Source organism: Cyanistes caeruleus, chromosome 7 (assembly GCF_971803275.1).
Source record: "Cyanistes caeruleus chromosome 7, bCyaCae1.hap1.1, whole genome shotgun sequence".
Lineage (NCBI taxonomy): Eukaryota > Metazoa > Chordata > Aves > Passeriformes > Paridae > Cyanistes > Cyanistes caeruleus.
Window position 1 is genome coordinate 41,474,324 of NC_141707.1, and position 15,009 is coordinate 41,489,332.

Genomic DNA, 15,009 nt, shown 5'->3' on the forward strand with positions numbered 1-15,009 from the left:
CCGGTGGGAAGTGTCACTTTAAGAGAAAGCTGAGGGAAAAGCCCGTCCTGCTGAGCGGTGACCTCTGAGTGGGTGGGGCAGCATGCACGCTCCCCGGGGAATCGGGTGGGGCGGGGGGGGAAAAGGCACCAGTTTTCATCTTTGCTCTTCCACCTCAGCACTCCTTTTTCAGCGCCCCAAAGAAGGGATGGGTTATCAGGAAAAAAGGGGTTTTAGCTGAGGGAAAAAGCTTCCTTTTCCACCGTTGCCTGTGTTCAAATTGAAGAGAAATCCACTTTCCCTGCAATTTTAGTAGTCTCAATTGGAGGTAACTCTGCCTTTTCTGTGCTGTTAGAAGTATTAATTGATAGAGACTGCCCATTTTCTATTTTTTTCCACTTTAAGTGGAAAGGGAAAGCATGGATGATGCTTTTTTATGCATCTGAATTAAGGGAAAAATGCCCCCTTTTCCATCAACAGAGAGATTTAAAGCGAGGAAAACCACTCTTTTCCCCAATATTTGAGGGGTTTAAATTAACGGGGAGAAGCCATTTATTTACCACTGTATCTGTTTAAATGGAGTTAGCTGTCCCATTTGCTCATTTTAAGCTTTGCCTTTTCCAGAATTTCAAGGGTTTAAAGCTACATTTTAGGGCACTTTTACGCACACCCTGGCACCAAATATCTGCAACGGGAGCGAGGCCAGCAGGTATGTAATGGTAATGGCACCTGGGAGTCCATTCTTTTTCTTATTTTTATTCAGAATGTAGAGAGCCCTGATTAAAGGTCCCTATGAGACACCATTTGAATCAATACTATTCTTCTCCACTCTAGTTAATCACAGGTGCAATGCTACTTAGTAATCACTGAAACATAATTATGCAAGTGTATAAATTATCCAACTTAGCTAGCAACACTGCTGAAACACAAAGTTTTTCTTCTTACCTTTTTTTTTTCTTTGCTTCATTGTTTGGAGTAACCGTAGCAAAAAAGAAAACACTGTTTTTTCCTAAAGAGTCTTCTGCTACATGGAGCTTCTTGCCTCAAATTTAACTCAGAGGAGCCAAACAGCTAGGGTCCCTCTGAGGGCTTTTATACCCGGTGGGATTTGCCGCCTCCCCTTTCCCAGGCATCGTGGGAAAAAGAGGCGGGCCCAATTAGGGGTATATTAACCCCAGGCTGTGCTAAGGGGCATTATTCCCTCCAGGGGAATCAGTGGGGGTAAAGAGCTCCTCTCTCATTTCAGTGAAGCAGCTCTTTCAATTTACTTTAGCCTGCTAAGAGCAGGCATCTTTTGGGCATTTGCAGCAGCCAAAGCTTTGAAAACACCTTGAAGAAAACAATATTGAACACAGGGAGTATTTAAGCTCATGATTTTGGGTTGGGGGTTCAGGGGAAATAAGATGCTTTTATCATGACTCTTCTTCTTGGCTTTTTTTTTTTTTAGGAGGATTGCAATTTCCAGAAGTTCTAGGCCACGTCAAGTGCGATACTTCAGATTTTCTCAGCAGATTCATTGTAACACAAAAGGGAACCGCCCCTGCAGCAGCTGTCCTTAGCAGCAGATTGGCCTCTCGCACAGATTCACTTTGGAGAGATAAGTCAAGGGCCATGGTCACAGAGGGGATCAAAGCAGGGCGGTGGGGTAGGATTCACACCATTTAGGGGTTTTGAGTCAGCTATGGGGAGGGGAAGGTTTGAGAAATGGCCTCTGGGTCCACAGTGAGGGAAAGGCTCACTTTAGCTAACAATGCTGAGGTGGGCAGGGCAGAGCAGTCCCAGGGTGGGTTGTTACTTGTCTCTTGTTCTTTCTGTATATTCTGTGCATCTTGTGCAATGTGTCTCTTGCCTTAGCCCTCCCAGGCGCTTATGAGAAACCCAAGATCCTTCCATTCATCTCCCATCTTTGAGATCCTCGGCCCGATGCCGGCGAAACTTCGATACTGGAGCTCGGACACCCGTCAGAATCGCATCTGTCTTTAGAAGCATGTGATAGTATGTTTTTTTAGGTCTTGTTATCAGCTGTGTCAACAGCTATATGTAGCAGTGTTTCTTTACAGTGGATAAGGACTTGTGTCAATTCAAAGGCAGGCAGAGGCTTCCAGCCATAGGATTCTCAGGCATCCGTCTCTGCGGTTCTTGGAAAAAGTTGTTCCTTTAGCATCTTTTTCCTCCAGGGTCCTCCAAGCCCGACAGGCTCGCCTTCGGTCCCTCCTCGGTCATCACGTTCAGCATTCTCTCGGTCCTCGTGAGGACTTTCTTGTCTCAGAGTTTTCTCTCCCTGTCATGTCCCCTCATGTCACGGGTGTCTGGGGGTATTTGGTCCGGAGCTGCTCTGTCCTGCCGCCCAGCCCGGTTGTAGGTGTTTAAGGATAAGTCCCAGGCACTTGTAATCGGAGACTTGTAGTACGGGCTGTAGTTGGAGTCTAGGTGGTATTCTTATGTTGGCAGAAGGTGTTTGGAGCTGTGAAGTTACCCTGCAGCACTTTGACTCTTTTCCTAACTTTCTTTCAGATGCAGACGGATGGACCTCGTGGCAGAGCGCCGCATCCCAGATGAGGGGATCCCCCTGAGAAGGTTGGTCACGATTTTACTTTGCAGCGGGGCTGGAAGCGGTCACTGTGTTACAGCTCTACTCTTTGTATTTATTTCTAGGAAGTAAAGCCAGAAAGCAGCAGGGAAGGCGAAGCAGGTGGAAGGTGAGCCTCAGTTGGTGAAGAGAAGCAGATGTTCTTGCTGGGGTCTCAGTTTCTGGTGCAACTCCCTGCTTGTTTGTGTGTTTTAGGCTGCCTCCTGATGCAGTGCTGAGGCCCCCTCACTGACCTGCCAAGAGACCCGGTTTGCCTCTCTGGTGAGCCCCAGCAAATAATACCGGAGTCCGTGACGAAGCCTCGACCTCGTCCACGTGTCAGTGCGGTCCGGGTACCCTTTAGGTGCGGCCGAGGAGTCGCGGTGAGTCGGGGACGTCGCAAGGAGCGGCGAGGGCGCGGTCAACTTTTAGCGACGCTACATCGCTCCTCTCCGTTTATCCTAGGTGAACCCTGCGACGACGGCGTCTCCCTCGGAGCATGGCCGAAGCGTGGTGCCCGAGGACCCGGGCGTTCCTAAGAGAGAGTGAGTAGGAGTTGGGTTTTGGTGAATATGCCACTAAGATTGTGCTCTTATATTTGGTTTTCTTTATCATAGGTGATGATACTTGTCTGAGACAACAGCCAGGTGAGAGAAGAACTTCCCAGACAGCGAGGTGGCTTTGTTTGGCCCCCGACCGGCCTCTCTCTGTGACTCACATCTTCAGCCCTCTGAGAGATAAGTGGGGCCCGCAGAGGGGATCAAAGCAGGGTGGCGGGTCGGGACTGAGATTGGTTTGGGTTTTTGAGTGAGCTTTGGGGATGGGGAGGTTCTGGAAATGACCCCATAGGCCCCAGTGAAGGAAAGCCTCACTTTGGTTTGCAATGCTGAGGCGAACAGGGCAGAGCAGTCCCAGGGTGTGTTGTCACTTGTCTCTCGTGCCTTCTGTGTCTTATGTGCATCTTGTGTAACATCTCTATTGCCTTAGCCCTCCCAGGGGCTTATGAGAAACCCCGGGGTCATTCTGTTCATCTCCCATCTTTGCATTTCTCGGCCCGACGCTGGCAAAGCTTTGATTTGGGAGCTCTGACACGCGTCAGATTCACATCTGCCTTCAGAAGCACGTGATCGGATGTCTTTTTAGGTCTCGTTCTCAGCTGTGTCGACAGCTATATGCAGCAGTGTTTCTTTACAGCGGATAAGGACTTGTGCCGATTCAAAGGCAGGCAGAGGCTTCCAGCCACAGGATTCTCGGGCATCCGTCTCTGCGGTTCTTGGAAAAAGTTGTTCCTTTCCCATCTTTTTCCTCCAGGGTCATCTGAGCCTGGCAGGCTCGCCTTCGGTCCCTCTTCAGTCATCTCGTTCAGCATTCTCTCGGTCCTCGTGAGGACTTTCTTGTCTCAGAGTTTTCTCTCCCTGTCCTGTCCCCTCGTGTCACGGGTGTCTGGGGGTATTTGGTCTGGAGCTGCTCTGCCCTGCCGCCCAGCCCGGTTGTAGGTGTTTAAGGATAAGTCCCGGGCACTTGTAATCAGAGACTTGTAGAACAGGCTGTAGTTGGAGTCTAGGTGGTATTCTTATGTTGGCAGAAGGTGTTTGGAGCTGTGAAGTTACCCTGCAGCACTTTGACTTTTTTCCTAACTTTCTTTCAGATGCAGACGGATTGACCTCGTGGCAGAGCGCCGCATCCCAGATGAGGGGATCCCCCTGAGAAGGTTGGTCACGATTTTACTTTGCAGCGGGGCTGGAAGCGGTCACTGTGTTACAGCTCTACTCTTTGTATTTATTTCTAGGAAGTAAAGCCAGAAAGCAGCAGGGAAGGCGAAGCAGGTGGAAGGTGAGCCTCAGTTGGTGAAGAGAAGCAGTTGTTCTTGCTGGGGTCTCAGTTTTTGGTGCAACTCCCTGCTTGTTTGTGTGTTTTAGGCTGCCTCCTGATGCTGTGCTGAGACCCCCTCACTGACCTGTCAGGAGACCCGGTTTGCTTCTCTGGTGAGCCCCAGCAAATATTACCGGAGTCTGTGACGAAGCCTCGACCTTGTCCACGTGTCGGTGCGGTCCGGGTACCCTTTAGGTGCGGCTGAGGAGTCATGGCGAGTCGGGGACGTCGCAAGGAGCGGCGAGGGCGCGGTCAACTTTCAGCGATGCTACATTGCCTCCTCTCCATTTATCCAAGGTGTACCCTGCGACGATGACATCCACCCCGGAGCGTGGCCAAAGCGTGTGGCCGGAGGACCTGGGAGTTCCTAAGAGATGGTGAGTAGGAGTTGGGTTTTGGTGAATATGCCACTAAGATTGTGTTCTTATATTTGGTTTTCTTTATCATAGGTGATGATACTTGTCTGAGACAACAGCCAGGTGAGAGAAGAACTTCCCAGACAGCGAGGTGGCTTTGTTTGGCTCCTGACCGGCCTCTCTCTGTGACTCACATCTTCAGCCATCTGAGAGATAAGTGGAGCCCGCAGAGGGGATCAAAGCAGGGCGGTGGGTCAGGACTGAGATCGGTTTGGGTTTTTGAGTGAGCTTTGGGGATGGGGAGGTTCTGGAAATGACCCCATAGGCCCCAGTGAAGGAAAGCCTCACTTTGGTTTGCAATGCTGAGGCGAACAGGGCAGAGCAGTCCCAGGGTGTGTTGTCACTTGTCTCTCGTGCCTTCTGTGTCTTATGTGCATCTTGTGTAACATCTCTATTGCCTTAGCCCTCCCAGGGGCTTATGAGAAACCCCGGGGTCATTCCATTCATCTCCCATCTTTGCGTTCTTCGGCCTGGCGCTGGCGAAGCTTTGATTCGGGAGGTCGGACAGGCATCAGAATTGCATCTGTCTTTAGAAGCATGTGATCGGATGTTTTCTTAGGTCTCGTTCTCAGCTGTGTCGACAGCTATATGCAGCAGTGTTTCTTTACAGTGGATAAGGACTTGTGCCGATTCAAAGGCAGGCAGAGGCTTCCAGCCACAGGATTCTCGGGCATCCGTCTCTGTGGTTCTTGGAAAATACTTGTTCCTTTAGCATCTTTTTCCTCTAGGGTCATCTGAGCCTGGCAGGCTCTCCTTGGGTCCCTCCTTGGTCATCTCGTTCAGCATTCTCTTGGTCCTTGTGAGGACTTTCTTGTCTCAGAGAGTTTTATCTCCCTGTCACGTCCGCTCGTCTCACGTGTCACGGGTGTCTGGGGGTATTTGGTCTGGAGCTGCTCTGCCCTGGTGCCCAGCCCGGTTGTAGGTGTTTAAGGATAAGTCCTGGGCACTTGTAATCAGAGACTTGTAGTACAGGCTGTAGTTGGAGTCTAGGTGGTATTCTTATGTTGGCAGCAGGTGGTTGGAGCTGTGCAGTTACCCTGCAGCACTTTGACTTTTTTCCTAACTTTCTTTCAGATGCAGATGGATTGACCTCCTGGCAGAACGCCTGTCCCAGATGAGGGGGTTCCCCTGAGAAGGTCTGTCACGGTTTTACTTTGCAGCGGGGCTGGAAGCGGTCACTTTGTTACAGCTCTGCTCTTTGTATTTATTTCTAGGAAGTAAAGCTGGAAAGTAGCGGAGAAGGCAAAGCAGATAGAAGGTGAGCCTCGGTTGGTGGAGAGAAGCAGTTGTTCTTGTTGGGGTCGCAGTTTCTGCTATAACTTTAATCCCTTGGTTTTTTTTATTTTAGGTGGTCTACTTGCAAGATATCCCAGCCCAGGATGCTGGAGGACAGGTGGGTGCAAGCTGTGTGTGTTTTGGTGTTTATTTCCCTGGTTTGCTGCTAATCTTTAGTTCTCTAAGATAGAAGGAAAGAACCACATCACAAATCCCACCTTGTGGATCCTGACACGAATCGGTGTCACGGACAGGATTCTGAGAGACAGAAGGGGTTGCAGGTTTATCATGCAGTCATTATCAGGGGAAAGACGTTTCGCCTCAGCCGCCCCTAGCCTGCCACGTCGGTGAGCAGTGTCTAGAAAGCAAGGGAGGTGACTCGAATTTTTTGAAAACAGCACATGCCTCCGGGCAAAGCACCCCACACTCGTTTGAGGGCTCTGTCTTCAGAACTTTACAGGGGATCTTTGAGTATGAGAAGTGGGACTGAGAGGTTTTTCTGTTTAAAGTCCCTGGTTTGCTGCTAATCTTTAGTTCTCTAAGATAGAAGGAAAGAACCACATCACAAATCCCACCTTGTGGATCCTGACATGAATCGGTGTCACGGACAGGATTCTGAGAGACAGAAGGGGTTGCAGGTTTATCGTGCAGTCATTATCAGGGGAAAGACGTTTCGCCTCAGCCGCCCCTAGCCTGCCACGCCGGTGAGCAGTGTCTAGAAAGCAAGGGAGGTGACTCGAATTTTTTGAAAACAGCACATGCCTCAGGGCAAAGCACCCCACACTCATTTGAGGGCTCTGTCTTCAGATCTTTACAGGGGATCTTTGAGTATGAGAAGTGGGACTGAGAGGTTTTTCTGTTTAAAGTCCCTGGTTTGCTGCTAATCTTTAGTTCTCTAAGATAGAAGGAAAGAACCACATCACAAATCCCACCTTGTGGATCCTGACACGAATCGGTGTCACGGACAGGATTCTGAGAGACAGAAGGGGTTGCAGGTTTATCGTGCAGTCATTATCAGGGGAAAGACGTTTCGCCTCAGCCGCCCCTAGCCTGCCACGTCGGTGAGCAGTGTCTAGAAAGCAAGGGAGGTGACTCGAATTTTTTGAAAACAGCACATGCCTCCGGGCAAAGCACCCCACACTCGTTTGAGGGCTCTGTCTTCAGAACTTTACAGGGGATCTTTGAGTATGAGAAGTGGGACTGAGAGGTTTTTCTTCTGTTTCAGTCCCTGGTTGGCTGACAAGCTTTTGTAGTCCAAGATGGAATAAAGGAACCACATTGGGACTTCCACCTTGTGCATTGTGACAGTAACTCAGTGCTTTTTTCTTTTCTGTCTTTGCAGGAGTCGGTGTTGTCCCGAGCCTGGCCAGGAGCAGAGATGAGCAGGTGAGTTGGCATTTTGAAGTTAAGTTAGAGGACAGGGCTGTAGTGGGATAGGCCCCTCTGAAGCCAAGGGAGAGGGTTTCTTTGCAAGCTCCCCAGAGCTTTTGCCGGGCAGGGCATTTCCAATCCATCTTCTCGTTCTCTCACATTTCACGTCATTGGCCATCTCAGCCTCTTGACGTCGTTGTGGATTTTTTCGTCCGAGGAACCGGCCTTCGCATCCGCAGTTATCGCCACGTTCACCCGGCAGACATCGCCTGCGACTGCCTTGTATTGTGCCTGCCTCTGTAAAACTAACTGCATTGTGCCTGCCTCTGTAAAACTAACTGCATTGTGCCTGCCTCTGTAACTTAACTTTAACTGCGTTGTGCCTGCCTCTGTAACTTAACTCTAACTGCGTTGTGCCTGCCTCTGTAAAACTAACTGCATTGTTCCTGCCTCTGTAACTGAACTTTAACTGCGTTGTGCCTGCCTCTGTAACTTAACTCTAACTGCGTTGTGCCTGCCTCTGTAAAACTAACTGCATTGTGCCTGCCTCTGTAACTTAACTGAACTTTAACTGCGTTGTGCCTGCCTCTGTAACTTAACTCTAACTGCGTTGTGCCTGCCTCTGTAAAACTAACTGCATTGTGCCTGCCTCTGTAACTTAACTTTAACTGCGTTGTGCCTGCCTCTGTAACTTAACTCTAACTGCGTTGTGCCTGCCTCTGTAACTTAACTCTAACTGCGTTGTGCCTGCCTCTGTAAAACTAACTGCATTGTGCCTGCCTCTGTAACTTAACTGAACTTTAACTGCATTGTGCCTGCCTCTGTAACTTAACTGAACTTTAACTGCGTTGTGCCTGCCTCTGTAACTTAACTTAACTTTAACTGCGTTGTGCCTGCCTCTGTAACTTAACTTAACTTAACTTTAACTGTGTTGTGCCTGCCTCTGTAACTTAACTTTACTGCATTGGTTTGGAGCTGCCCTGCCCTGGCACATAGTTAGAGTTAGGTGGAACAATTATAAAAGGTTACAGTTCCTCTTTTCTATCAGGTTTTTGTGTAGAAAATATGTGGGCCTAGAGGGTGGTTGAGTCATAGCTACCATAGAATTCCTCACTGACCACCTTGTGTTGTATTGCAGGTCTCTGATGCCTATTTTCTGAGGATCTACCATTTGATGTTGAGAAGCAGCAGTGAGAAGATATCTCAGGGCATTTTGTTCAGCAGAGTGTTTCAAATAAGGGTTGCAGTCACTGTGCGAGTTAGTCTCCTGCTGCGTGTCAGAGTGTGTCTGTCTGTGAGAGTTGGTGGGTCAGGGTCTGCTTGTGTGCATGTGTGTCGAGTGGTTCTAACCTGGTATGTATGGCTTTTGCTTTTCAGGACTTGCAATTCACTTTTAAATTTAGAATAAAAAATCCCCAGCTGGGGGGGTTTTTTTTTTTTCCCTCCCAGCTGGGGTTTTTTTTCCTCGGTCCCGGCCGGTCTGCGAGGCGACAGTCATCGCCAAAGTTTGGGCACGGACCGGCCCCGGACCGAGGTTTTCGTCAGGCAGGCCGAATTTGAGGCCCCCCGGGAACCGAGTTCCCGTGGGGTAGGAGGGGGGGTGTGTGTTTGTGTCGAGTGGTTCTAACCTGGTCTGTATGGCTTTTGCTTTCCAGGACTTGCAATTCACTTTTAAATTTAGAATAAAAAATCCCCAGCTGGGGGTTTTTTTTTTTTTTCCCTCCCAGCTGGGGTTTTTTTTCCTCGGTCCCAGCCGGTCTGCGAGGCGACAGTCATCGCCAAAGTTTGGGCACGGACCGGCCCCGGACCGAGGTTTTCGTCAGGCAGGCCGAATTTGAGGCCCCCCGGGAACCGAGTTCCCGTGGGGTAGGAGGGGGGTGTGTGTTTGTGTCGAGTGGTTCTAACCTGGTATGTATGGCTTTTGCTTTCCAGGACTTGCAATTCACTTTTAAATTTAGAATAAAAAATCCCCAGCTGGGGGGGTTTTTTTTTTTTCCCTCCCAGCTGGGGTTTTTTTTCCTCGGTCCCGGCCGGTCTGCGAGGCGACAGTCATCGCCAAAGTTTGGGCACGGACCGGCCCCGGACCGAGGTTTTCGTCAGGCAGGCCGAATTTGAGGCCCCCTGGGAACCGAGTTCCCGTGGGGTAGGAGGGGGGTGTGTGTTTGTGTCGAGTGGTTCTAACCTGGTATGTATGGCTTTTGCTTTCCAGGACTTGCAATTCACTTTTAAATTTAGAATAAAAAATCCCCAGCTGGGGGGGTTTTTTTTTTTTCCCTCCCAGCTGGGGTTTTTTTTCCTCGGTCCCGGCCGGTCTGCGAGGCGACAGTCATCGCCAAAGTTTGGGCACGGACCGGCCCCGGACCGAGGTTTTCGTCAGGCAGGCCGAATTTGAGGCCCCCCGGGAACCGAGTTCCCGTGGGGTAGGAGGGGGGTGTGTGTTTGTGTCGAGTGGTTCTAACCTGGTATGTATGGCTTTTGCTTTCCAGGACTTGCAATTCACTTTTAAATTTAGAATAAAAAATCCCCAGCTGGGGGGGTTTTTTTTTTTTCCCTCCCAGCTGGGGTTTTTTTTCCTCGGTCCCGGCCGGTCTGCGAGGCGACAGTCATCGCCAAAGTTTGGGCACGGACCGGCCCCGGACCGAGGTTTTCGTCAGGCAGGCCGATTTTGAGGCTCCCGGGAACCACGTTCCCGAGGACCAATGACAGCAGGATTATAACGGGGCAGTGGAGAGGAGAGTGAAGGTGAGTACGTGTGCGAGCTGAAGCCGGCTTCTGTGGTGAATGAGTATTGTGTTTTCTGTGTGCTCCTTGTGGTTTGGCATAGCAGTAATAATGAAACAGCATGTATTGACCTTTCCAGAACTGTAGAAATAGTTATATTCTGTTAATATGTATTTGGCTTGTATTGTTCTGTATTTGCATTTGCTGCTGTTTTGCTGTATTACTCTGTATGTGAATTAGGGATTTTTCAGTGTGTACATGGATTGTATTGTAATGCATTTGTCTCCAGTTTCTCTGTGTTTTGCTGTAGTGTAAATAAATTCATTAAATAAAGGTGAATAAACTTTCATCCCCCTGCCCCCCTACCACCACTCCCCCCCGGCTCTTGTGTTTTTGGTGTGGTGTAGTCATTATTTTCAATCTATTTCTTGCTTTTCAATCTCTTTCTAACTTTCTCTAAGTCTCTGTCACTGTTGCTCACTCTATTTTTCTGTTTCTTTTCTCTCCAACTCTGTTTCCTTTCCCTCTAGCTCTGAGTTAGACAGAAAGCAACTGGACTCGATTCCTTTCCACCGTAACTCCGAGTTACGGTGAACAGGAATTGTCTCTGTTTCCTTTCTCTCTGCCTCTGAGTTAGACAGAAAAGAAATAGAGTTGGTTTCTCTTCACTCTCCCTTGGTTTCTTCTCACTCCATCTCTGTTTCCTTTCCCTCTAGCTTTGAGTTAGACAGAAAGCAAACGGACTTGATTCCTTTCCACCGTAACTCCGAGTTACAGTGAACAGGGATTGTCTCCGTTTCCTTTCTCTCTGCCTCTGAGTTAGATGGAAAGGAAGTAGAGTTGGTTTCTCTCCACTGTCCCTCTCTTTCTTTGCACTTTGACTCTGTTTCCCTTTTCTCTGTACCTCTGACTTAGACTTGGACTTAGTTTCTTTGCACTCCCACTCTGTTTCCCTTTTCTTTGGGACTTGGACTTAGTTTCTTTTCACTTTGGCTCTGTTTCCCTTTTCTCTCTGACTTTGACTTGGACTTAGTTTCTTTTTGCTCCCCCTCTGTTTCCCTTTTCTCTCTGACTCTGACTTGGACTTAGTTTCTTTTTGCTCCCCCTCTGTTTCCCTTTTCTCTCTGACTCTGACTTTGTTTCTCTTCACTCTCTCTATTTTCTTTCCCTCAAACTTTAACTCATTTCTCTTCTCTCTAACTTCTTGTTTTGCTTTCTAGCTTAAACTTTAAACTTAGAAAAAGCAGCAGTAGAACCTTTCGTGCTCCTGGGGAGTAAAAAAACAACTTAAATAAAAATTATAAAGTACATACCACTTACTCCCCGGGAGCACGAAACCTTCTACTGCTGCACCAGACTTATTATTTTTATTCTTTTTCTTTATAGTGTATATATACTATATAGGGGGCACCACCCACTCCCACCCACACTATACCTACTCCCAACCCCTATCCAACCCTGACTCACTCCTGCCACACCAGTGCCCCTCCCCTAGCACTGACCCAAGCCCTTCACCCACCCCTCCTGCACCTCCCCTACCCCCACCCTAACCCTAGCACCCACTCCCCCTATGCAACCCCCATCCCCAAACACCCACCCCTACTGCACACCCCCCCATCCCCTAGCCCCCACCCCTACTGCACACCCCCCCATCCCCAAGCACCCACCATAACCCTAGCACCCACCCTGACTATACACCCCCCCATCCCCTAGCCACCACCCAGTCCCAAGCACCCACCCCCCCATGGACCCCCACCATCCCCTAGCACCCACCCCCTATACACACCCCTCCATCCCATACCCCCACCCCTGAAGCACACCCCAGCCCCAAACACAGCCTCCCACCCCAGCACCCCCACTCCCAACACGCCAGCAAAAACGGGAGCCCCCCCCAATCAACACAAAACCCACCAAAACACCACCCCTCAACCCCAGCAGAGCCCCCCAGCTACCCATCACGCCACACCACCCCCCGGCGCCGCTCCGCCCCTCGGGACCGCCCCAGAAGCATGGATCACGCCGCCCCACCCCCGGCACCGCCCCCCAAAACCGCCCCCACGCCGTCCGTCACGCAGCCCCGCCCCGCGACCCCGCCCCCGGCACCACCCCCGCGCCGTCCGTCACGCGGCCCCGCCCCTCAGGACCGCCCCGCGCGTGTCAGTCACCGAGCCCCGCCCCCCGGCACCGCCCCCGAGCCGCGCGTCACGCCTCCCCGCCCCCCGGCACCGCCCCCGAGCCGCCCGTCACGCCGCCCCGCCCCTCGACACCGCCCCGCAGCTGTCCATCAAGGCGCTCCGCCCCGATGACATCACACGGCCGCCATTTTGTAAAAAAATATCAACATTCATATTTTTAATGAAATACATACAAAAACACGACAAAACGACACGATAACACAACCACCCCACCCCGCACACACCCCGCCGACCGCGCCACGGCAAAAAATCGGTCCCGAAGCCGCAGAAAAAGTCGCGATCACGGTCGCCCCCCCCAAGCCCCGCGCCGCCGCGGGAGCGCCCCGAGCCGACCCGGAACGACCCTCCGGCGCGCGCCACCGTGCCGGAGGGTCATTCCGGGTCGGTGCCGGGCGCTCCCGCGGCCGCGCGGCTCCGATAAAAGCCCCGGCACGGGCACCGCCATCTTGACCGGAAGTGCGTCACCGGCACCCCGGCAACCGCCCGGAAGTGCCCTCCTGGCCGCCCCGCCCACCGGTACCGCCCCCGAGCCGTCCATCACGCCGCCCCGCCCCCCGGCACCGCCCCCCCGCCTACCCGTCAAGGCGCTCCGCCCCGATGACATCAGACGGCCGCCATTTTGTAAAAAAATATAAACAATCATATTTTTAATAAAATAAACCCAGAAACACGACAAAAAGACACCGTAACACAAGCACCACACCCCGCAAGCACGCCGCAGACCCCGCCACGCCAAAAAACCCGTCCCGAAGCCCCGGAAACAATCCCGATCACCGTCACACCCCCAAGCGGCGCGCGGCCGACAGAGCGCCCCGCGCCGACCCGGAACGACCCTCCGGCGCGCGCCAGCGCGCCGGAGGGTCGTTCCGGGTCGGCGCCGGGCGCTCCCGCGGCCGCGCGGCTCCGGTAAACCCCCCGGCACGGGCGCCGCCATCTTGACCGGAAGCGCGTCACCGGCGCGACGGCACCCGCCCGGAAGCCCCCACGGCGCATGCGCGGCGCCATTTTGTCCCGGAAAAAAATCAAATCGAGAATCCCAAATCCCGGCGCCGAGAAGCGCGAGAAAAACGGCACCGAATGCCGCGCGGCAGCGCGGCATTCGGTGCCGTTTTTCTCGCGCTTCTCGGCGCCCCGTTTCAAAGCCACACACAAGCACGATACTATAATTATGCATAACCACATGGGCGCGGCCATTTTGAACCGGAAATACAGGGCGCGGCCATGTTTTTCCCGGAAATATAGGGCGCGGCCATTTTAAACCGGAAATACATGGGCGCCGCCATGTTTTTGCCGGAAATACAGGGCGCGGCCATTTTGAACCGGAAATTGATGGGCGCCGCCATGTTTTTGCCAGAAATACAGGGCGCGGCCATTTTGAACCGCAAATACATGGGGGCGGCCATGTTTTTGCCGGAAATACAGGGCGCCGCCATGTTTTCACCGGAAATACAGGGCGCCGCCATGTTTTTGCCGGAAATGCATAGGCGCCGCCATCTTTTACCCGGAAATACAGGGCGCAGCCATTTTGAACCGGAAATTGATGGGGGCGGCCATCTTTTTGCCGGAAATACAGGGCGCGGCCATGTTTTTGCCGGAAATACACGGCGCGGCCATGTTTTTGCCGGAAATACTTAGCAGCCGCCATATTTAATCTGAAATTCAAAGCTACAGCTCCAGACTCAAGTTCCAGGTTGCAGTTCCACGCTCAAGTTCCAGGTTATGGTTCTAGTTCAGGGTTCTAGGTTACGGTTCTAGATCACGGTTCTAGGTTAGGGTTCTAGGTAACGGTTCTAGATCAGGTTCTAGATCAGGTTCTAGATCAGGTTCTAGATCACGTTCTAGATCACGTTCTAGATCAGGTTCTAGATCACGTTCTAGATCCAGTTCTAGATCAGGTTCTAGATTGCGGTTTCACTTTCACTTTCGGTTTCGGTTTCACTTTCACTTTCTGTTTCACTTTCACTTTCAGTTTCAGTTTCGGTTTCGGTTTCACTTTCGGTTTCGGTTTCACTTTCAGTTTCACTTTCACTTTCGGTTTCAGTTTCACTTTCGGTTTCAGTTTCACTTTCAGTTTCGGTTTCACTTTCGGTTTCAGTTTCACTTTCGGTTTCAGTTTCACTTTCGGTTTCGGTTTCACTTTCGGTTTCGGTTTCACTTTCGGTTTCACTTTCACTTTCGGTTTCACTTTCACTTTCAGTTTCACTTTCACTTTCACTTTCGGTTTCACTTTCGGTTTCACTTTCACTTTCGGTTTCAGTTTCACTTTCACTTTCACTTTCGGTTTCACTTTCGGTTTCACTTTCACTTTCGGTTTCACTTTCACTTTCACTTTCACTTTCGGTTTCACTTTCACTTTCAGTTTCACTTTCACTTTCGGTTTCACTTTCGGTTTCGGTTTCACTTTCAGTTTCACTTTCGGTTTCAGTTTCACTTTCAGTCTCACTTTCAGTTTCACTTTCACTTTCGGTTTCACTTTGTGTTAGGGTTAGGGTTAGGGTTAGGGTTAGGGTTAGGGTTAGGGTTAGGGTTAGGGTTAGGGTTAGGGTTTAGGGTTAGGGTTAGGGTTAGGGTTAGGGTTAGGGTTAGGGTTAGGGTTAGGGTTAGGGTTAGG

At 51.0% G+C, this 15,009-nt stretch overlaps 1 long non-coding RNA gene across 1 annotated transcript; it reads left to right on the forward strand.

The window, feature by feature from the left end:
- Nucleotides 1–1,893: 1,893 nt before the first annotated feature.
- Nucleotides 1,894–7,764, forward strand: LOC147652345 (uncharacterized). Its single transcript, XR_015288918.1, has 16 exons — nt 1,894–1,974; nt 2,494–2,556; nt 2,635–2,678; nt 2,765–2,830; nt 3,014–3,093; nt 3,166–3,195; nt 4,197–4,259; nt 4,338–4,381; nt 4,468–4,615; nt 4,718–4,797; nt 4,870–5,025; nt 5,911–5,972; nt 6,051–6,094; nt 6,185–6,229; nt 7,454–7,497; nt 7,666–7,764. It is a non-coding gene; the product is annotated as an uncharacterized LOC147652345 (long non-coding RNA).
- Nucleotides 7,765–15,009: the final 7,245 nt, after the last annotated feature.